A 24,134-nucleotide genomic window follows, 5' to 3' on the forward strand; every position below is an offset into this window, starting at 1 on the left:
GGGAAGGACAAATTGGCAACATATAGAGACGGTCCCTACCCAACAGTGGGCTCACAGTCTAAAAGGAAACTAGGAGGGAATCCCTCCTTCCCTCCGAGTGGGGAATCCACTCCAATCTGGAAGCTTAAAGGACGTCCAGGTGTCGAGGCAGGGGAACGGAGGACGGGCCGCCCCGCGTGCGGCCGCCCCCGCGGACCCTTCGGCCAGGACGGGAGGGGACAGTAAGGCTTGTGGAGCCCGGAGACGGAGCAGGAGATAGAGACACCCCATCCTGTCCCACCCCAAAATGGCCAGCCATTCCCTGAATGGAGGCGGCATGGCCTACAGACAAAAAGCCCAGGTTCGATTCATTCATTCAGTCGTATTTACTGAGCGCTTACTGCGTGCAGAGCACTGTACTAACGCTTAGACCCAGCTCTCCCCTTAACTCTTCCTCCCTTATAATAGTAATAATAATAATAGCATTTATTAAGCGCTTACTATGTGCAAAGTACTGCTCTAAGCGCTGGGGAGGTTACAAGGTGATCAGGTTGTTCCACAGAGGGCTTACAGTCGATCCTTCTAGACTGTGAGCCCACTGTTGGGTAGGGACTGTCTCTATATGTTGCCAATTTGTACTTCCCAAGCGCTTAGTACAGTGCTCTGCACATAGTAAGGGCTCAATAAATACGATTGATGATTGATGATGATCCCCATTTTCCAGATGAGGGAACTGAGGCCCAGAGATGCGAAGTGACTTGCCCAAAGTCACCCAGCTGACAGTTGGCGGAGCCGGGATTTGAACCCATGACCGCTGACTCCAAAGCCCGGGCTCTTTCCGCTGAGCCACGCTGCTTCTCATTCCTTCTCCCTTTAAGGCCCTACTGAGAGCTCACCTCCTCCAGGAGGCCTTCCCAGACTGAGCCCCCTCCTTCTTCTCCCCCATCTTACCTCCTTCCTCCTTCCCCACAACACCTGTATATATGTATATATGTTTGAACATATTCATTACTCTATTTATTTATTTTACTTGTACATATCTGTTCTATTTATTTTATTTTGTTAATATGTTTTGTTTTGTTCTGTCTCCCCCTTCTAGACTGTGAGTCCACTGTTGGGTAGGGACCGTCTCTAGATGTTGCCAACTTGTACTTCCCAAGCGCTTAGTCCAGTGCTCTGCACACAGTAAGCGCTCAATAAATACGATCGATTGATTGATTGATTAACCTGCTGTGAGACCTCGGGCAAGCCTCAGTTCCCTCATCTGTAAAGTGGGGACAAAATGCCTCTCCCTGCCAGTTAGATTGTGGAACAGGGACTGTATCAGATCTGATTATCTTTTATCTACTCCAGCACTTGGCACACTTCTTTGGTACTTCTTAAGTAGTAATAATAATAATAATAATAGCATTTAGCATTAAGCGCTTACTATGTGCAAAGCACTGTTTTAGCGCTGGAGTACTTGAGAAGCAGCGTGGCTCAATGGAAAGAGCCCGGGCTTTGGAGTCAGAGGATATGGGTTCAAATCCCAGCTCCGCCAACTGTCAGCTGTGTGACCTTTTAGACTGTGAGCCCACTGTTGGGTAGGGACTGTCTCTATATGTTGCCAACTTGGACTTCCCAAGCGCTTAGTACAGTGCTCTGCACACATTAAGTGCTCAATAAATACGATTGATTGATCGTTTGATTGACTCCAAAGCCCAGGCTCTTTCCACTGAGCCACGCTGCTTCTCTATCAGGGCTGGAGATATAGATCTGGGAATCACCTACACAGAGGTGGTGGTTGAAGCCGCAGTAGCGAACGAGTCCACCAACGGAGTGGGAGTAATAATAATAATGATGGCATTTATTAAGCGCTTACTACGTGCAAAGCACTGTTCTAAGCGCTGGGGGGGGATACAAGGTGATCAGGTTGTTCCACGGGGGGCTGACAGTCAATCCCCATTTTACAGAACTGAGGCCCAGAGAAGCGAAGTGACTTGCCCAAAGTCACACAGCTGGGTGGAGCTGGGATTTGAACCCATGACCACTGACTCCGAAGCCCGGGCTCTTTCCACTGAGCCACGCTGCTTCTCTATCAGGGCTGGAGATGTAGATCTGGGAATCACCTGCACAGAGGTGGTGGTTGAAGCCGCAGTAGCGAACGAGTCCTCCAACGGAGTGGGAGTAATAATAATAATGATGGAATTTATTAAGCGCTTACTATGTGCAGAGCACTGTTCTAAGCGCTGGGGGGGATACAAGGTGATCAGGTTGTCCCACGGGGGGCTCACAGTCAATCCCCATTTTACAGAACTGAGGCCCAGAGAAGCGAAGTGACTTGCCCAAAGTCACACAGCTGGGTGGAGCTGGGATTTGAACCCATGACTACTGACTCCGAAGCCCGGCCTCTTTCCACTGAGCCACGCTGCTTCTCTATCAGGGCAGGAGATATAGATCTAGGAATCACTTGCATAGAGGTGATAGGTGAAGCTGTAGTAGTGAACGAGTCCTCCAACGGAGTGGGAGTAATAATAATAATGATGGAATTTATTAAGCGCTTACTATGTGCAGAGCACTGTTCTAAGCACTGGGGGGGATACAAGGTGATCAGGTTGTCCCACGGGGGGCTCACAGTCAATCCCCATTTTACAGAACTGAGGCCCAGAGAAGCGAAGTGACTTGCCCAAAGTCACACAGCTGACAACGGGCGGAGCTGGGATTTGAACCCATGACCACTGACTCGAAAGCCCGGGCTCTTTCCACTGAGCCACGCTGCTTCTCTATCAGGGCTGGAGATATAGATATGGGAATCACCTACACAGAGGTGGTAGTTGAAGCCGAAGTAGCGAACGAGTCCACCAACGGAGTGGGAGTAGTGCCCCCAACCCACCCCCTCCTCATCCCCCCCGCCTTACCTCCTTCCCTTCCCCACAGCACCTGTATATATGTTTGGACGGATTTATTACTCTATTTACTTATTTCACTTGTACATATTTATTCTATTGATTTTATTCTGCCCATATGTTTGGTTTTGTTCTCTGTCTCCCCCTTCTAGACTGCGAGCCCGCTGTTGGGTAGGGACCGTCTCTAGACGTTGCCGACTTGGACTTCCCAAGCGCTTAGGGCAGTGATCTGCACACAGCAAGCACTCAATAAATACGATTGATTGATTGATTGATTAGGACAGTGCTCTGCACACAGTAAGCGCTCAATAAATACGATTGATTGATTGATTGATTAGGACAGTGCTCTGCACACAGTAAGCGCTCAATAAATACGATTGATTGATTGATTGATTGATTAGGACAGTGCTCTGCACACAGTAAGCGCTCAATAAATACGATTGAATGAATGAATGTTTAGAATAGTGCTTGGCACAGAGTTAAGCGCTTAAATAGCATAATTATTTTACCCTCATGCAGGCAGAGCAGGTTTTTCTCTTTGGCTTTGAAGTATGGGAGCCCAGCTGGCCCTCCCCTGCCCTCCGTGCTCACTCCCTTTAACCCCCCAGCTGCGTCCCTCTCCTCCTCCTCTTCCTCCTCCTCTGGCAGAGCACAGAGGGTGCCCGCAGAGGCCTCTTAAGGGAGTCACCCCCAGCTCCTCTTCCCCTCCCCCTGTCCCAGGAACAGTGCCCGCTGTGTGCTCCGAGCCTGGCACAGCTCCTTCGGCCTCCCGGAGCAAACACCCGGGCCCGGGGCACTGCCAGGCCCCAGCTTTTCCCCAGTGACATCAAACAGAGCCATTGGTCCATTCATTCATTCATTCATTCATTCATTCAATCATATTTATTGAGCGCTTACTGTGTGCAGAGCACTGTACTAAGCGCTTGGGAAGTCGGCAACATATAGAGACAGTCCCTGCCCTGCCTGTGCTCTGTCCACTGAGTCATGATGTTGACCAAATAGAAATAATAGAATAGGGGCAAAGTGAACTTCTTAACTTGCACTTCCCAAGCGCTTAGTACAGCGCTCTGCACCCAGTAAGCGCTCAATAAATACGATTGATTGATTGATTGATTCTTTAAGACTCTGGGAATCGATCAATAAATAGCATTGATTGAGTGCTTACTGTGCGCACAGCACTGTACTAAGTGCTCGGGAGAGTATGATACAACAAAGTTAGAAGATGTTCCTTTTCCACCACTAGCTTACCGTCTAGAAGGAAACATTCATTCATCGTATTTATTGAGCGCTTACTGTGTGCAGAGCACTGTACTAAGCGCTTGGGAAGTACAAGTCGGCAACATATAGAGACGGTCCCTACCCAGCCTGTGCTCTGTCCACTGAGTCTTGATGTTGACCAAATAGAAATGATAGAATAGGGGCAAAGCGAACTTTTAAAAGACTCTGGGAATCGATCAATAAATAGCATGTACTGAGTGCTTACTGTGCGCAGAGCACTGTACTAAGTGCTCGGGAGAGTACGATATAACAAAGTTAGAAGATGTTCCTTTTCCACCACTAGCTCACAGTCTAGAAGGAAACATTCATTCATTCATTCAATCGTATTTATTGAGCGCTTACTGTGTGCAGATCACTGTACTAAGCACTTGGGAAGTGCAAGTCGGCAACATATAGAGACGGTCCCTACCCAACCTGTGCTCTTTCCACTGTGTCATGATGTTTACCAAATAGAAATGATAGAATAGGGGCAAAGCGAACTTCTTAACTTGCACTTCCCAAGTGCTTAGTACAGTGCTCTGCACCCAGTAAGCGCTCAATAAATACGATTGATTGATTGATTCTTTAAGACTCTGGGAATCGATCAATAAATAGCATTGATTGAGTGCTTACAGTGTGCACAGCACTGTACTAAGTGCTTGGGAGAGTACGACATAACAAAGTTAGAAGATGTTCCTTTTCCACCACTAGCTTACTGCCTAGAAGGAAACATTCATTCATTCATTCAATCGTATTTATTGAGCGCTTACTGTGTGCAGAGCACTGTACTAAGCGCTTGGGAAGTACAAGTTGGCAACATATAGAGACGGTCCCTACCCAACCTGTGCTCTTTCCACTGAGTCTTGATGTTGACCAAATAGAAATGATAGAATAGGGGGCAAAGCGAACTTCTTAACTTGTACTTCCCAAGCGCTTAGTACAGTGCTCTGCACCCAGTAAGCGCTCAATAAATACGATTGATTGATTGATTGATTCTTTAAGACTCTGGGAATCGATCGATAAATAGCATTGATTGAGTGCTTACTGTGCGCACAGCACTGTACTAAGTGCTCGGGAGAGTACGATATAACAAAGTTAGAAGACGTTCCTTTTCCACCACTAGCTTACAGTCTAGAAGGAAACATTCATTCATCATATTTATTGAGCACTTACTGTGTGCAGAGCACTGTACTAAGCGCTTGGGAAGTACAAGTCGGCAACATATAGAGACGGTCCCTACCCAGCCTGTGCTCTGTCCACTGAGTCTTGATGTTTACCAAATAGAAATGATAGAATAGGGGCAAAGCGAACTTTTTAAAGACTCTGGGAATCGATCAATAAATAGCATGTACTGAGTGCTTACTGTGCGCAGAGCACTGTACTAAGTGCTCGGGAGAGTACGATATAACAAAGTTAGAAGATGTTCCTTTTCCACCACTAGCTTACAGTCTAGAAGGAAACATTCATTCATTCAATCGTATTTATTGAGCGCTTACTGTGTGCAGAGCACTGTACTAAGCGCTTGGGAAGTCCAAGTCGGCAACATATAGAGACGGTCCCTACCCAACCTGTGCTCCTTCCACTGTGTCATGATGTTTACCAAATAGAAATGATAGAATAGGGGCAAAGCAAACTTCTTAACTTGTACTTCCCAAGCGCTTAGTACAGCGCTCTGCACCCAGTAAGCGCTCAATAAATACGATTGATTGATTCTTTAAGACTCTGGGAATCGATCAATAAATAGCACTGATTGAGTGCTTACTGTGCACACAGCACTATACTAAGTGCTTCGGAGAGTACGATATAACAAAGTTAGAAGATGTTCCTTTTCCACCACTAGCTTACAGTCTAGAGGGAAACCCTCATTCATTCATTCAATTGTATTTATTGAGCGCTTACTGTGTGCAGGGCACTGTACTAAGCGCTTGGGAAGTACAAGTCGGCAACATATAGAGACGGTCCCTGCCCAGCCTGTGCTCTGTCCACTGAGTCATGATGTTGACCAAATAGAAATGATAGAATAGGGGCAAAGCGAACTTCTTAACTTGTACTTCCCAAGCGCTTAGTACAGCGCTCTGCACCCAGTAAGCGCTCAATAAATACGATTGATTGATTGATTCTTTTAGACTCTGGGAATCGATCAATAAATAGCATTGATTGAGTGCTTACTGTGCGCACAGCACTGTACTAAGTGCTCGGGAGAGTATGATACAACAAAGTTAGAAGATGTTCCTTTTCCACCACTAGCTTACCGTCTAGAAGGAAACATTCATTCATCGTATTTATTGAGCGCTTACTGTGTGCAGAGCACTGTACTAAGCGCTTGGGAAGTACAAGTCGGCAACATATAGAGACGGTCCCTACCCAGCCTGTGCTCTGTCCACTGAGTCTTGATGTTGACCAAATAGAAATGATAGAATAGGGGCAAAGCGAACTTTTTAAAGACTCTGGGAATCGATCAATAAATAGCATGTACTGAGTGCTTACTGTGCGCAGAGCACTGTACTAAGTGCTCGGGAGAGTACGATATAACAAAGTTAGAAGATGTTCCTTTTCCACCACTAGCTTACAGTCTAGAAGGAAACATTCATTCATTCATTCAATCGTATTTATTGAGCACTTACTGTGCGCAGAGCACTGGACTAAGCGCTTGGGAAGTCCAAGTCGGCAACATAGAGAGACGGTCCCTACCCAGCCTGTGCTCTTTCCACTGAGTCATGATGTTGACCAAATATAAATGATAGAATAGCTTAGAAGCGCTTAGTACAGTGCTCTGCACCCAGTAAGCACTCAATAAATACGATTGACTGATTCTTAAAGACTCTGGGAATCGATCAATAAATAGTATTGATTGAGTGCTTACTGTGTGCACAGCACTGTACTAAGTGCTCGAGAGAGTACGATATAACAAAGTTAGAAGATGTTCCTTTTCCACCACTAGCTTACAGTCTAGAAGGAAACATTCATTCATCGTATTTATTGAGCACTTACTGTGTGCAGAGCACTGTACTAAGCACTTGGGAAGTCGGCAACATATAGGGACGGTCCCTGCCCAGCCTGTGCTCTGTCCACTGAGTCTTGATGTTGACCAAATAGAAATTATAGAATAGGGGCAAAGCGAACTTTTTAAAGACTCTGGGAATCGATCAATAAATAGCATTGATTGAGTGCTTGCTGTGCGCACAGCACTGTACTAAGTGCTTGGGAGAGTACGATATAACAAAGTTAGAAGACATGTTCCTTTTCCACCACTAGCTTACAGTCTAGAGGGAAACCCCCATTCATTCATTCAGTCATATTTATTGAGCGCTTACTATGTGCACAGCACTGTACTAAGCGCTTGGGGAGGTTCAGACAGTGCCGGGCTCTGCGGCTCCCCCAAATCCTGGGAGAATCCATCCTCGCCCTTGGGCCTCCTCAGTCAGCGTCAATCAATCAATCAATCAATCGTATTTATTGAGCGCTTCCTGTGTGCAGAGCACTGGACTAAGCGCTTGGGAAGTCCAAGTCGGCAACATATAGACGGTCCCTACCCAACAGCGGGCTCACAGTCTAGAAGGGGGGGGACGGAGAACGAAACCAAACATATTAACAAAATAAAATAGAATATGTACAAGTAAAATAAATAAATAGAGAGTAATAAATCCGTACAAACATATATCCATATATACAGGTGCTGTGGGGAAGGGAAGGAGGTAAGATGGGGGGGATGAGGGGGAGAGGAAGGAGGGGGCTCAGTGTGGGAAGGCCTCCTGGAGGAGGTGAGCTCTCAGTAGGGCCTTGGAGGGAATAACAAATACCATCTTTCCACTAAGCCACGCTGCTCGGCCCCAGCCACCCGAATCGTGCTAGCTCGTGCTGAAATAATTCATTTTTGTTCACCTGAGATATGTAGTGCGGCTAAACTAGGAAATATTTTTAGACTGTGAGCCCACTGTTGGGTAGGGACCGTCTCTATATGTTGCCAATTTGTACTTCCCAAGCGCTTAGTACAGTGCTCTGCACCTAGTAAGCGCTCAATAAATACGATTGATGATGATGATTCCAAATTGCAAAATAAGTGCGTAGCAATGAAAGGGAAAGCAAGCTGGATATATCAAGAGCCTCCTTTTTTTAATGGTATTTGTTAAGCTGTATATACGTATGTATGTTTGTACATATTTATTACTCTATTTATTTATTTATTTTACTGGCACATATCTATTCTATTTATTTTATTTTGTTAGTATGTTTGGTTTTGTTCTCTGTCTCCCCCTTCTAGACTGTGAGCCCACTGTTGGGTAGGGGCCGTCTCTAAATGTCGCCAACTTGGACTTCCCAAGCGCTTAGTACAGTGATGATGATGGTGGCATTTGCTAAGCGCTTACTATGTGCCAAGCACTGTTCTAAGCGCGGGGCGGGGGGGGATACAAGGTGATCAAGTTGTCCAGCGTAGGGCTCACGGTCTTAATTCCCATTTTACAGATGAGGTAACTGAGGCTCGGAGAAGTTAAGCGACTTGTCCAAGGTCACAGTGCTCTGCGCACAGTAAGCGCTCAATAAATACGATAGATTAATTGATTGATTGATTTTATTTTGTTAGTATGTTTGGTTTTGTTCTCTGTCTCCCCCTTTTAGACTGTGAGCCCACTGTTGGGTAGGGACTGTATATGTTGCCAATTTGTACTTCCCAAGCGCTTAGTCCAGTGTTCTGCACATAGTAAGCACTCAATAAATACGATTGATGATGATGATGATTAAGCGCTTACTATGTGCCAGGCACTGTACTAAGCACAGGGGTAGATACAAGATTGTCATGTCGACTGAGACTGAGTCTCCTTTTTCCTCTCCTCCTCCCCATCCCCCTGCCCTACCTCCTTCCCCTCCCCAAAGCACCTGTATATAGGTTTGTACAGATTTATTACTTTATTTTACTTGTACGTATTTACTATTCTATTTATTTTGTTAATTTGTTTGTGCATTTAGCTTTAATTCTATTTGTTCTGACGACTTTGACACCTAAATGTTTTGTTTCGTGGTCTGTCTCCCCCTTCTAGACTGTGAGCCCGCTGTTGGGGAGGGACCGTCTCTATATGTTGCCAACTTGTAATAATAATAATAATAATGATGGCATTTATTAAGCGCTTACTATGTGCAGAGCACTGTTCTAAGCGCTGGGGAGGTTACAAGGTGATCAGGTTGTCCCACGGGGGGCTCACAGTCTTAATCCCCATTTTACAGATGGGGGAACTGAGGCCCAGAGAAGTGACTTGCCCAAGGTCACACAGCTGACAATGGGCAGAGCTGAAATTCGAACCCCTGATCCCTGACTCCAAATAATAATAACGATGGCATTTATTAAGCGCTTACTATGTGCAAAGCACTGTTCTAAGCGCTGGGGAGGCTACAAGGTGATCAGGTTGTCCCACGGGGGTGCTCACAGTCTTCATCCCCATTTTACAGATGAGGGAACTGAGGCCCAGAGAAGTTAAGTAACTGGCCCAAAGTCACACAGCTGACAACTGCAGCGTGGCTCAGTGGAAAGAGTGCGGGCTTGGGAGTCAGAGGTCATGGGTTCGAATCCTGCCTCCCACCCACGTCTGCCGTGTGACCTTTGGGCAAGTCACTTCACTTTTCTGTGCCTGAGTTCCCTCATCTGTAAAATGGGGATTAAGACTGTGAGCCCCACATGAGAAAACCTCATCTCCTTGTGTTCCCCCCAGCGCTTAGAACAGTGCTTTGCACATAGTAAGCGCTTAACAAATACCAACATTATTATTATTATTATTATTAATTGGCAGAGCTGAGATTCGAACCCATGACCTCTGACTGTATATATGTATATATGTTTGTACATATTTATTACGCTATTTATTTATTTATTTTACCTGTACATATCTATTCTATTTATTTTATTTTGTTAACATGTTTGGTTTTGTTCTCCGTCTCCCCCTTCTAGACTGTGAGCCCACTGTTGGGTAGGGACCGTCTCTACATGTTGCCAACTTGGACTTCCCAAGCGCTTAGTACAGTGCTCTGCACACAGTAAGCGCTCAATAAATACGATTGATTGATTGACTCCAAAGCCCGGGCTCTTTCCACCGAGCCACGCTGCTTCTCTTACTTGTCAGCTGGGTGACTTTGGGCAAGTCGCTTCACTTCTCTGGGCCTCAGTTCCCTCATCTGGAAAATGGGGGTGAAGACTGGGAGCCCCCCGGGGGACAACCTGATCACCCTGTAACCTCCCCAGCGCTTAGAACAGTGCTTGGCACATAGTAAGCGCTTAATAAATGCCATTATATATATATATATATTTATAAGACAAGCACTGACAGGCCGCAGAGGCGCTCAAAGGAAGCCGCTCCCAGGAGTCGTGCGGTGAGAAGGCACCAAGATGAGGGGGGAGAGGAAGAGGAAGCGGAGGAGTTTGCCAACTTGTACTTCCCAAGCGCTTAGTACAGTGCTCTGCACACAGTAAGCGCTCAATAAATACGATTGATTGATTGATTGAGGAGTCAGGGAGGGGCAGACAAAGGGGCATTTCAGGAAACCCAACCTGTCCGACAGAACATGTTCTCCCCCTTTTAGACTGTGAGCCCACTGTTGGGTAGGGACCGTCTCTATATGTTGCCAACTTGTACTTCCCAAGCGCTTAGTACAGTGCTCTGCACACAGTAAGCGCTCAATAAATACGATTGATTGATTGATTGACTGATTGATTGACAGAAAGGGCCGCTCGGTGACGCATGCCAAAGCCCAGAAACAACCCAGGGGGTTCCCGGGGTTGGGGTAACTAGTATGGGTTGCCAACTTGGACTTCCCAAGCGCTTAGTCCAGTGCTCTGCACACAGTAAGCGCTCAATAAATACGACAATGAATGAAAGTTAGGAGGAGGAAGGAAGGGGATGTAGCTCAGTGGTAGAGCGTATGCTTCTCCCCCTTCTAGACTGTGAGCCTGCTGTTGGGTAGGGACCATCTCTATATGTTGCCAACTTGTACTTCCCAAGCGCTTAGTACAGTGCTCTGCACACAGTAAGCACTCAATAAATATGACTGAATGAATGAATAGAATAATAATTATTATTATTCCCCCTTCTGGACTGTGAGCCCGCTGTTGGGTAGGGATCGTCTCTAGATGTTGCCAACTTGGACTTCCCAAGTGCTTAGTCCAGTGCCCTGCACGCAGTAAGTGCTCAATAAATACGATTGAATGAATGAATAATAATAATTATTATTCCCCCTTCTGGACTGTGAGCCCGCTGTTGGGTAGGGATCGTCTCTAGATGTTGCCAACTTGGACTTCCCAAGCACTCAGTACGCAGTAAGCGCTCAATAAATATGACTGAATGAAGGAATATGTTGCCGACTTGTACTTCCCAAGCGCTTAGTCCAGTGCTCTGCATGCAGTAAGCGCTCAATAAATACGACTGTATGAATGAATATGTTTCCTACTTGTACTTCCCAAGCACTCAGTACGCAGTAAGCGCTCAATAAATACGACCGAATGAATGAATATGTTGCCAACTTGTACTTCCCAAGCGCTCAGTACGCAGTAAGCGCTCAATAAACACGACTGAATTAATGAATCTGTTGCCGACTTGTGCTTCCCAAGCGCTCAGTATGCAGTAAACGCTCAATAAACACGACTGAATGAATAACTACGTTGACGACTTGTACTTCCCAAGCGCTCAGTACGCAGTAAGCGCTCAATAAATACAACTGAATTAATGAATCTGTTGCCGACTTGTGCTTCCCAAGCGCTCAGTATGCAGTAAACGCTCAATAAACACAACTGAATGAATAACTATGTTGCCAACTTGTACTTCCCAAGCGCTCAGTACGCAGTAAGCGCTCAATAAGCACAACTGAATGAATGAACATGATGCCGACTTGTACTTCCCAAGCGCTCAGTACGCAGTAAGCGCTCAATAAGCACGACTGAATGAATATGTTGCTGACTTGTACTTCCCAAGCGCTCAGTACGCAGTAAGCGCTCAATAAGCACAACTGAATGAATGACTATGTTGCCGACTTGTACTTCCCAAGTGCTCAGTACGCAGTAAGCGCTCAATAAACACAACTGAATGAATGAATCTGTTGTCGACTTGCACTTCCCAAGCGCTCAGTACGCAGTAAGCGCTCAATAAGCACGACTGAATGAATGAATCTGTTGTCGACTTGTACTTCCCAAGCGCTCAGTACGCAGTAAGCGCTCAATAAACACGACTGAATGAATGAATCTGTTGCCGGCTTGTACTTCCCAAGCGCTCAGTACGCAGTAAGCGCTCAATAAGCACGACTGAATGAATGACTATGTTGCCGACTTGTACTTCCCAAGCGCTCAGTACGCAGTAAGCGCTCAATAAATACGACTGAATGAATGACTATGTTGCCGACTTGTACTGCGCTCGATAAATACGACTGAATGAATGAATCTGTTGCCGACTTGTACTTCCCAAGCGCTCAGTACGCAGTAAGCGCTCAATAAACACGACTGAATGAATGAATCTTTTGCCGGCTTGTCCTTTCCAAGCGCTCAGTATGCAGTAAGCGCTCAATAAACACGACTGAATGAATGACTATGTTGCCAACTTGTACTGTGCTCAATAAATACGACAATGAAGGAACATGTACTTCCCAAGTGCTCAGTACGCAGTAAGCGCTCAATAAATACGACTGAATGAATATATCTGTTGCCGACTTGTACTTCCCAAGCGCTCAGTACGCAGTAAGCGCTCAATAAACACGACTGAATGAATGACTATGTTGCCAACTTGCACTTCCCAAGCGCTCAGTACGCAGTAAGCGCTCAATAAGCACGACTGAATGAATGACTATGTTGCTGACTTGTACTTCCCAAGCGCTCAGTACGCAGTAAACGCTCAATAAACACGACTGAATGAATATGTTGCCGACTTGTACTTCCCAAGTGCTCAGTACGCAGTAAGTGCTCAATAAATATGACTGAATGAATGACTGTTGCCGACTTGTACTGCGTTCGATAAATACGACTGAATGAATGAATATGTTGCCGACTTGTACTTCCCAAGCGCTCAGTACGCAGTAAGTGCTCAATAAATACGACTGAATGAATGAATCTGTTGCCACCTTGTACTTCCCAAGTGCTCAGTACGCAGTAAGCGCTCAATAAGCACGACTGAATGAATGAATCTGTTGTCGACTTGTACTTCCCAAGCTTTCAGTACGCAGTAAGCGCTCAGTAAACACGACTGAATGAATGACTATGTTGCCGAATTGTACTTCCCAAGTGCTCAGTACACAGTAAGCGCTCAATAAACACGACTGAATGAATGAATATGTTGCCGACTTGTACTTTCCAAGCGCTCAGTACGCAGTAAGCGCTCAATAAACACGACTGAATGAATATGTTGCCGACTTGTACTTCCCAAGCGCTCAGTACGCAGTAAGCGCTCAATAAATACGACCGAATGAATGACTATGTTGCCGACTTGTACTGCGCTCGATAAATACGACTGAATGAATGAATCTGTTGCCGACTTGTACTTCCCAAGCGCTCAGTACGCAGTAAGCGCTCAATAAACACGACTGAATGAATGAATCTTTTGCCGGCTTGTCCTTTCCAAGCGCTCAGTATGCAGTAAGCGCTCAATAAACTCGTCTGAATGAATGACTCTGTTGCCGACTTGTACTGCGCTCAATAAATACGACTGAATGAATGAACATGTACTTCCCAAGCGCTCAGTACGCAGTAAGCGCTCAATAAGCCCGACTGAATGAATGAATCTGTTGCCGGCTTGTACTTCCCAAGCGCTCAGTACGCAGTAAGCGCTCAATAAACACGACTGAATGAATGACTATGTTGCTGACTTGTACTTCCCAAGCGCTCAGTACGCAGTAAGCGCTCAATAAACACGACTGAATGAATGACTCTGTTGCCAACTTGTACTGCGCTCAATAAATACGACAATGAATGAATATGTTGCCGACTTGTGCTTCCCAAGCGCTCAGTACGCAGTAAGCGCTCAATAAATACAACTGAATGAATAACTATGTTGCCGACTTGCACTGCGCTCAATAAATACGACTGAATGAATCTGTTGCCGCCTTGTACTTCCCAAGCGCTCAGTGCGCAGTAAGCGCTCAATAAACACGACTGAATGAATGAATCTGTTGCCGACTTGTGCTTCCCAAGCGCTCAGTACGCATTAAGCGCTCAATAAACACAACTGAATGAATGACTATGTTGCCGACTTGTACTGCGCTCAATAAATACGACTGAATGAATGAACATGATGCCGACTTGTACTTCCCAAGCGCTCAGTACGCAGTAAGCGCTCAATAAGCATGACTGAATGAATGACTATGTTGCTGACCCGTACTTCCCAAGCGCTCAGTACGCAGTAAGCGCTCAATAAGCACGACTGAATGAATGACTATGTTGCCGACTTGTACTTCCCAAGCGCTCAGTACGCAGTAAGCGCTCAATAAATACGACTGAATGAATGACTATGTTGCCGACTTGTACTGCGCTCGATAAATACGACTGAATGAATGAATCTGTTGCCGACTTGTACTTCCCAACCGCTCAGTACGCAGTAAGCGCTCAATAAACACGACTGAATGAATGAATCTTTTGCCGGCTTGTCCTTTCCAAGCGCTCAGTATGCAGTAAGCGCTCAATAAACACGACTGAATGAATGACTATGTTGCCAACTTGTACTGTGCTCAATAAATACGACAATGAAGGAACATGTACTTCCCAAGTGCTCAGTACGCAGTAAGCGCTCAATAAATACGACTGAATGAATATATCTGTTGCCGACTTGTACTTCCCAAGCGCTCAGTACGCAGTAAGCGCTCAATAAACACGACTGAATGAATGACTATGTTGCTGACTTGTCCTTCCCAAGCGCTCAGTACGCAGTAAACGCTCAATAAACACGACTGAATGAATATGTTGCCGACTTGTACTTCCCAAGCGCTCAGTAGGCAGTAAGTGCTCAATAAATACGACTGAATGAATGAACCTGTTGCCGACTTGTACTTCCCAAGCGCTCAGTACGCAGTAAGCGCTCAATAAGCACGACTGAATGAATGAACCTATTGTGGGCTTGTACTTCCCAAGCGCTCAGTACGCAGTAAGTGCTCAATAAATACGACTGAATGAATGAATCTGTTGCCGGCTTGTACTTCCCAAGCGCTCAGTACGCAGTAAGCGCTCAATAAATACGACTGAATGAATGAATCTGTTGCTGACTTGCACTTCCCAAGCGCTCAGTATGCAGTAAGCGCTCAATAAGCACGACTGAATGAATGAATCTGTTGCCGCCTTGTACTTCCCAAGCGCTCAGTACGCAGTAAGTGCTCAATAAACACGACTGAATGAATGAATCTGTTGCCGCCTTGTACTTCCCAAGCGCTCAGTACGCAGTAAGTGCTCAATAAGCACGACTGAATGAATGACTATGTTGCTGACTTGTCCTTCCCAAGCGCTCAGTACGCAGTAAGCGCTCAATAAGCACGACTGAATGAATGTCTATGTTGCCAACTTGTACTGCGCTCAATAAATACGACTGAATGAATGAACATGTACTTCCCAAGCGCTCAGTACGCAGTAAGCGCTCAATAAGCACGACTGAATGAATGAATCTGTAGCGCTCAGTACGCAGTAAGCGCTCAATACGCACGACTGAATGAATGACTCTGTTGCCGCCTTGTCCTTGCCAAGCGCTCAGTACGCAGTCAGCGCTCAATCAATACGGCTGAATGCCTGAGCTGGCCGGGAGGGGGCACTCAAGAGGACCCTCGCGCTCCCTCCCTTGCGCATGCGCGCTGACCGTTCACCCCGCGCGCGCGCCCACCGTTCCCCCCCGCGCGCGCAGACCGTTGCGGGCGCGTTCGCCGGCCGTTTCCCGCGCGCGCGCCGACCGTTTCCCGCGCGCGCCGACCGTTTCCCGCGCGCGCCGACCGTTGCGGGCGCGTTCGACGAGCGTTTCCCGCGCGCCCCGACCGTTGCGGGCGCGTCCGATGAGCGTTTCCCGCGCCCCCTGACCGTTTCCCCGCGTTTTCTGACCGTTTTCTGCCCGTTGGCGCCCGCAATCTCCAATGGAGGCCGGGCCCTCGTCCTCCTGCTGAGGCCTGGCGGAGCGTGGGACCCTCCCCCGGGGAAAGCCCGGCCCCCCGGACACGCCCCGCCCCCAGTCCCCGCCCCACCGGACCCTCATCGCCCGGGGCTCCCTTAATGAGAACAATAACAATCATAATAATGGCATTTATTAAGCGCTTACTATGTGCCAAGCACTGTTCTAAGCGCTGGGGAGGTTACAAGGTGATCAGGTTGTCCCACGGGGGGCTCACAGTCTTCATTCCCATTTGACAGATGAGGGAACTGAGCCCTAGAGAATAATCATAATAATTGTGGTATTTGTTAAGCGCTTACTATGGGACAAGCACTGTTCTAAGCGCTGGGGGAGATACAAGATAAAATGGTATACTAGAAAATAATAATAATAATTGTGGTATGTGCTAAATGCTTACTGTGTGACAAGCACTGTTCTAAGCGCTGGGGGAGATACAAGGTGATCAGGTTGTCCCACAGGGGGTTCACAGTCTTCATCCCCATTTTACAGATGAGGGAACTGAGACCTAAAGAATAATTATAATAATTGTGGTATTTGTTAAGCGCTTACTATGTGACAAGGTGATCAGGTTGTCCCACATGGGGTTCACAGTCTTCATTCCCATTTTACAGATGAGGGAACTGATGCAAGGTGATCAGGGTGTCCCACATGGGGTTCACAGTCTTCATCCCCATTTTACAGATGAGGGAACTGAGACCTAGAGAATAATCATAATAATTGCGGTATTTGTTAAGCGCTTACTATGGGACAAGCACTGTTCTAAGCACTGGGGGAGATACAAGATAAAAAGGTATACTAGAAAATAATAATAATAATTGTGGTATGTGTTAGGTGCTTACTGTGTGACAAGCACTGTCCTAAGCGCTGGGGGAGATACAAGGTGATCAGGTTGTCCCACATGGGGTTCACAGTCTTCATCCCCATTTTACAGATGAGGGAACTGAGAGAAGTGAAGTGACTGGCCCAAGGTCACACAGCATAATAATAACAGTATTTGGTAGTAATAATAATAATGACGATATCTGTTAAGCGCTGACTAGGCGCCGAGCACTGCTCTAAGCGCTGGGGGAGATACAAGATAAAATGGTATACTAGAAAATAATAATAATAATTGTGGCATGTGTTAAGTGCTTACTATGTGACAAGCACTGTTCTAAGCGCTGGGGGAGATACAAGGTGATCAGGTTGTCCCACAGGGGGTTCACAGTCTTCATCCCCATTTTACAGATGAGGGAACTGAGACCTAGAGAATAATCAGAATAATTGTGGTATTTGTTAAGCGCTTACTATGTGACAAGCACTGTTCTAAGCGCTGGGGGAGATACAAGATAAAAAGGTATACTAGAAAATAATAATAATAATTGTGGTATTTGTTAAGTGCTTGTTATGTGACAAGCACTGTTCTAAGCGCTGGGGGAGATACAAGGTGATCAGGTTGTCCCACAGGGGGTTCACAGTCTTCATCCCCATTTTACAGATGAGGGAACTGAGACCTAGAGAATAATCAGAATAATTGTGGTATTTGTTAAGCGCTTACTATGGGACAAGCACTGTTCTAAGCGCTGGGGGAGATACAAGATAAAATGGTATACTAGAAAATAATAATAATAATTGTGGTATTTGTTAAGCGCTTACCATGTGACAAGCACTGTTCTAAGCTCTGGGGGAGATACAAGATAAAAAGGTATACTAGAAAATAATAATAATAATTGTGGTATTTGTTAAGTGCTTGCTATGTGACAAGCACTGTTCTAAGCGCTGGGGGAGATACAAGGTGATCAGGTTGTCCCACATGGGGTTTACAGTCTTCATCCCCATTTTACAGATGAGGGAACTGAGGCCTAGAGAATAATCATAATAATAATTGTGGTATTTGTTAAGTGCTTACAACGTGCCAAGCATTGTTCTAAGTGCTCGGATCGATACAATATAATCAGGCTGTCCCTCGTGGGGCTCACAGTCTTCATCCCCGTTTTTCAGATAATAATAATAACAATAACGATGGTATTTTTTAAGCGCTTACTATGTGCAAAGCACTGTTCTAAGCGGTGGGGGGAAACAGGGTGATCAGGTTGGCCCACGGCGGGCTCACAGTCTTCATCCCCATTTTCCAGATGAGGGAACTGAGGCCCAGAGAAGCGAAGTGACTTGCCCAGGGTCACACAGAGACAAGTGACAGAGGCGGGATTAGAACCCACGACCTACTGACCCACGACCTACTGACTCCCGAGCCCGTGCCCTCTTTTTTCTTTCTCTCTCTGCCACCCCCCGACCTTGACAAATTGAGAATATGGGCCCTGAGGGCCACCCTACTTTATCTCTGCTGTGGGGAATCCAGCACCAAGTAAATAATAATTAACAATAATTACACTTGTAAAATTTGCTAAATATTAGCAAGTAAAATGGGTGGCTTGGTGGAAAAGAGCCCGGGCTTTGGAGTCAGAGGTCATGGGTTCAAATCCCGGCTCCGCCAATTGTCAGCTGGGTGACTTTGGGCAAGTCACTTAATAATAATAATAATGATGGTAATAATAATAATGGTATTTTATTACTCTATTTATTTCTTTATTTTATTTGTACATATCTATTCTATTTATTTTATTTTGTTAGTATGTTTGGTTTTGTTCTCTGTCTCCCCCTTTTAGACTGTGAGCCCACTGTTGGGTAGGGACTGTCTCTATATGTTGCCAATTTGTACTTCCCAAGCGCTTAGTACAGTGCTCTGCACATAGTAAGCGCTCAATAAATACGATTGATGATGATGATGATGATTTATTAAGCGCTTACTATGTGCCAAGCACTGTTCTAAGCGCGGGGGAGGTTACAAGGTGATCAGGTTGTCCCACAGGGGGCTCACAGTCTTAATCCCCATTTTACAGATAATAATAATGATGGCATTTATTAAGCGCTTACTATGTGCAAAGCAGTGTTCTAAGCGCTGGGGAGGTTACAAGGTGATCAGGTTGTCCCACGGGGGGCTCACAGTCTTAATCCCCATTTTACAGATATAATACTGATGGCATTTATTAAGCACTTACTATGTGCAAAGCACCGTTCTAAGCGCTGGGGAGGTTACAAGGTATTTGTTAAGCGTTTACTATGTGTAAAGCACTGTTGTAAGCACTGGGGGGATACAAGGTGATCAGGTTGTCCCACGTGGGGCTCACAATCTTAAACCCCTTTTTTAGATGAGGTAACTGAGGCACAGAGAAGTGAAGTGACTTGCCCCAAGTCACACAGCTGACAATTGACGGAGCCGGGATTTGAACCCATGACCTCTGACTCCAAAGCCCGGGCTCTTTCTGCTGAGCCATGCTGCTTCTCTACTTCTCTGGGCCTCGGTTCCCTCATCTGTAAAATGGGGATTAAGATGTGAGCCCCCAGTGGGACAACCTGATCACTTGTAACCTCCCCAGCGCTTTGAACAGTGCTTTGCACACAGTAAGCACTTAATAAATGCCATCATTATTATCTGTAAAATGGGGATTAAGACTGTGAGCCCGCCGTGGGACAACCGGATCACCTTGTAACCTCCCCAGCGCTTACAACAGTGCTTTGCACATAGTAAGTGCTTAATAAATGCCATCAAAAAAAAAGCATTGTGCTGAGCCCCAGACTGAGCCCCCTTCTTCCTCTCCCCCTCCTCCCCCTCTCCATCCCCCCCGCCTTCCCTCCTTCCCTTCTCCACAGCACCTGTATATATGGATATGTTTGGACATATTTATTACTCTATTTATTTTACTTGCACATATCTATTCTATTTTATTTTGTTAATATGTTTTGTTTTATTGTCTGTCTCTCCCTTCTAGACTGTGAGCCCGCTGTTGGGTAGGGACCGTCTCTCTATGTTGCCAACTTGGACTTCCCAAGCGCTTGGTCCAGTGCTCTGCACACAGTAAGCGCTCAATAAATACGATTGATTGATTGATTTGATTTTGTTGATATGTTTTGTTCTGTTCTCTGTCTCCCCTTCCTAGACTGTGAGCCCGCTGTTGGGTAGGGACCGTCTCTCTATGTTGCCAACTTGGACTTCCCAAGCGCTTAGTCCAGTACTCTGCACACAGTAAGCGCTCAATAAATACGACTGATTGATTGATTTTATTTTGTTAATATGTTTTGTTCTGTTCTCTGTCTCCCCCTTCTAGACTGTGAGCCCGCTGTTGGGTAGGGACCGTCTCTCTATGTTGCCAACTTGGACTTCCCAAGCGCTTGGTCCAGTGCTCTGCACACAGTAAGCGCTCAATAAATACGACTGATTGATTGATTTGATTTTGTTAATATGTTTTGTTCTGTTCTCTGTCTCCCCCTTCTAGACTGTGAGCCCGCTGTTGGGTAGGGACCGTCTCTCTATGTTGCCAACTTGGACTTCCCAAGCGCTTAGTCCAGTGCTCTGCACACAGTAAGCGCTCAATAAATACGATTGATTGGTTGATTTTATTTTGTTAATATGTTTTGTTTTGTTGTCCGTCTCCCCCTTCTAGACTGTGAGCCCGCTGTTGGGTAGGGACCGTCTCTCTATGTTGCCAACTTGGACTTCCCAAGCGCTTGGTCCAGTGCTCTGCACACAGTAAGCGCTCAATAAATACGACTGATTGATTGATTTGATTTTGTTAATATGTTTTGTTCTGTTCTCTGTCTCCCCCTTCTAGACTGTGAGCCCGCTGTTGGGTAGGGACCGTCTCTCTATGTTGCCAACTTGGACTTCCCAAGCGCTTAGTCCAGTGCTCTGCACACAGTAAGCGCTCAATAAATACGATTGATTGGTTGATTTTATTTTGTTAATATGTTTTGTTTTGTTGTCCGTCTCCCCCTTCTAGACTGTGAGCCCGCTGTTGGGTAGGGACCGTCTCTCTATGTTGCCAACTTGGACTTCCCAAGCGCTTAGTCCAGTGCTCTGCACACAGTGGGCTCAATCATTTTGTTTAGCTTACATGGTCCACATCTTCCACCCCCACCCTGGCACCTCTCATCCTCCGGGATGGGTTTCGCAGAGCCGCTCCTCCTCCTATTTATAGTCACTGAGGCTGTCCGGGAATATTTTGAGGCTGAGATAATCTCCACCTGCTTTCGGTCTCCCTCCCCGAGGGTGGCCCTGGCTGGATCACCCCCGTCCTGAGCCCGTGTGCCTGCCCTGGACATGCTCCGGTCCCAGGGGGGACGTGCTGTTCTCCTCTAGGCTTAAACTCCCACTAGACTGCTCTGCACACAGTAAGCGCTCAATAAATACGACTGATTGATTGATTGATTGATTGACTGAAAGCTCACTGTGGGCAGGGAGCCTGTCTACCAACTCTGTTACTACCAACCCCTTCTTTCCTCTCCCCCTCGTCCCCCTCTCCATCCCCCCGTCTTACCTCCTTCCCTTCCCCACAGCACCTGTATATATGTATATATGGTTGTACATATTTATTACTCTATTTATTTATTTATTTAGTTATTTTACTTGTACATTTCTATCCTACTTATTTTATTTTGTTGGTATGTTTGGTTCTGTTCTCTGTCTCCCCCTTTTAGACTGTGAGCCCACTGTTGGGTAGGGACTGTCTCTATGTGATGCCAATTTGTACTTCCCAAGCGCTTAGTACAGTGCTCTGCACATAGTAAGCGCTCAATAAATACGATTGATGGATTGATTGATTGATTGTTAGACTGTGAGCCCACTGTTGGGTAGGGACCGTCTCTATAGGTTGCCAACTTGTACTTCCCAAGCGCTTAGTCCAGTGCTCTGCTCACAGTAAGCGCTCAATAAATACGATTGAATGAATGGTGATGATGATGATGATGGCATTTGTTAAGCGTTTACTATGTGCAAAGCGCTGTTCTAAGCGCTGGGGGGATACACGTGGGGCTCACAGGCTCGATTCCCATTTTACAGTTGAGAGAAGTGAAGTGATTTGCCCAAGGTCACACAGCAGACATGTGGCAGAGCCAGGATTCGAACCCATGACCCCTGACTCCAAAGCCCGGGCTCTTTCCACTGATGTACTCTCCCAAGCGCTTAGTACAGTGCTCTGCACACAGTAAGTGCTCAATAAATACGACTGATTGATTGATTGATTGACTGAAAGCTCACTGTGGGCAGGGAGCCTGTCTACCAACTCTGTTATGATGATGATGATGATGATGATGATGATGATGATGGCATTTGTTAAGCGCTTACTATGTGCAAAGCACTGTTCTAAGCGCTGGGGGGATACACGTGGGGCTCACAGTCTCAATTCCCATTTTACAGTTGAGAGAAGTGAAGTGATTTGCCCAAGGTCACACAGCAGACATGTGGCAGAGCCGGGATTCGAACCCATGACCTCTGACTCCAAAGCCCGGGATCTTTCCACTGATGTACTCTCCCAAGTGCTTAGAACAGTGCTCTGCACTCAATCAGCGTGGCTCAGTGGAAAGAGCCCGGGCTTGGGAGTCAGAGGTCATGGGTTCAGATCCCGGCTCTGCCGCTTGTCAGCTGTGTGACTTTGGGCAAGTCATTTAACTTCTCTGGGCCTCAGTTCCCTCATCTGTAAAATGGGGATTGACTGTGAGCCCCACATGGGACAACCTGATCACCTTGTATCCTCCCCAGCCCTTAGAACAGTGCTTTGCACATAGTAAGCGCTTAAATACCAAAATTATTATCATTATTATTATTATTAACTTCTCTGTGCCTCAGTTACCCCATCTGTAAAATGGGGACTAAGACTGTGAGCCCCAAGTGGGACAACCTGATCACCTTGTAACCTCCCCAGTGCTTAGAACAGTGCTTTGCACATAGTAAGCGCTTAACAAATACCAAAATTATTATTATTTTTTAACTTCTCTGTGCCTCAGTTACCTCATCTGTAAAGCGGGGATTAAGACTGTGAGCCCCCTGTGGGACAACCTGATCACCTGGTAACCTCCCCAGCGCTTAGAACAGTGCTTTGCACATAGTAAGCGCTTAACAAATACCAAAATTATTATCATTATTATTTTTAACTTCTCTGTGCCTCAGTTACCTCATCTGTAAAGCGGGGATTAAGATTGTGAGCCCCCCGTGGGACAACCTGATCACCTGGTACCCTCCCCAGTGCTTAGAACAGGGCTTTGCACATAGTAAGCGCTTAACAAATACCATTATCATTATTATATCAATAATATAATATATCAATAATATTATATCAATAATATCATTATTATTAACTTCTCTGTGCCTCAGTTACCTCATCTGTAAAACAGGGATTAAGACTGTGAGCCCCCCGTGGGACAACCTGATCACCTGGTAACCTCCCCAGTGCTTAGAACAGTGCTTTGAACGTAGTAAGCGCTTAATAAATGCCATTATTATTATAAGCGCTCAATAAATACGATTGATTGATTGATTGATTGATTGATTAATAAGTGCTCAATAAATACCACTGATTCCCCGTCCCATCCCCCCTCCATGGTTTCAAGAGGTTTTAGAGGGGTTGCAGCAACCCAGGCCCAGGTGCTATAGCACCCAACACCTTAAAAGACTGTGAGCCCCCCGTGGGACAACCTGATTACCTTGTATCTATCCCAGTGCTTAGAACAGTGCTTGGCACATAGTAAGCGCTTAACAAATACCAACATTATTATTATTATTAATAAATATCGGATACCAACATTATTATTATTAATAAATATCAAAGCACCCAACACCTTAAAAGACTGTGAGCCCCCCGTGGGACAACCTGATTACCTTGTATCTATCCCAGTGCTTAGAACAGTGCTTGGCACATAGTAAGCGCTTAACAAATACCAACATTATTATTATTAATAATAAATATCGGATACCAACATTATTATTATTAATAAATATCAAAGCACCCAACACCTTAAATATTAAAGCAGTGTGGCTCAGTGGAAAGAGCCCGGGCTCGAGAGCCAGAGGTCCCGGGTTCTAATCCCGACCACGCAGCTT

At 46.0% G+C, this 24,134-nt stretch overlaps 1 protein-coding gene across 1 annotated transcript in view; it reads right to left on the reverse strand.

Annotated features, from left to right (window-relative positions):
• Window positions 1-16,228, reverse strand: part of PACSIN3 (protein kinase C and casein kinase substrate in neurons 3) — a 28,210-nt gene extending 11,982 nt beyond the window's left edge. Inside the window, exon 1 of the mRNA XM_038765132.1 lies at window positions 16,156-16,228. The gene's annotated coding sequence lies outside the window, so the exon portion shown is untranslated. The remainder of the gene's footprint in view (window positions 1-16,155) is intronic.
• Between the last annotated feature and the right edge of the window lie 7,906 nt (window positions 16,229-24,134).

The sequence above is a fragment of the Tachyglossus aculeatus genome, chromosome 22, assembly GCF_015852505.1.
Source record: "Tachyglossus aculeatus isolate mTacAcu1 chromosome 22, mTacAcu1.pri, whole genome shotgun sequence".
Classification (NCBI taxonomy): Eukaryota; Metazoa; Chordata; class Mammalia; order Monotremata; family Tachyglossidae; genus Tachyglossus; species Tachyglossus aculeatus.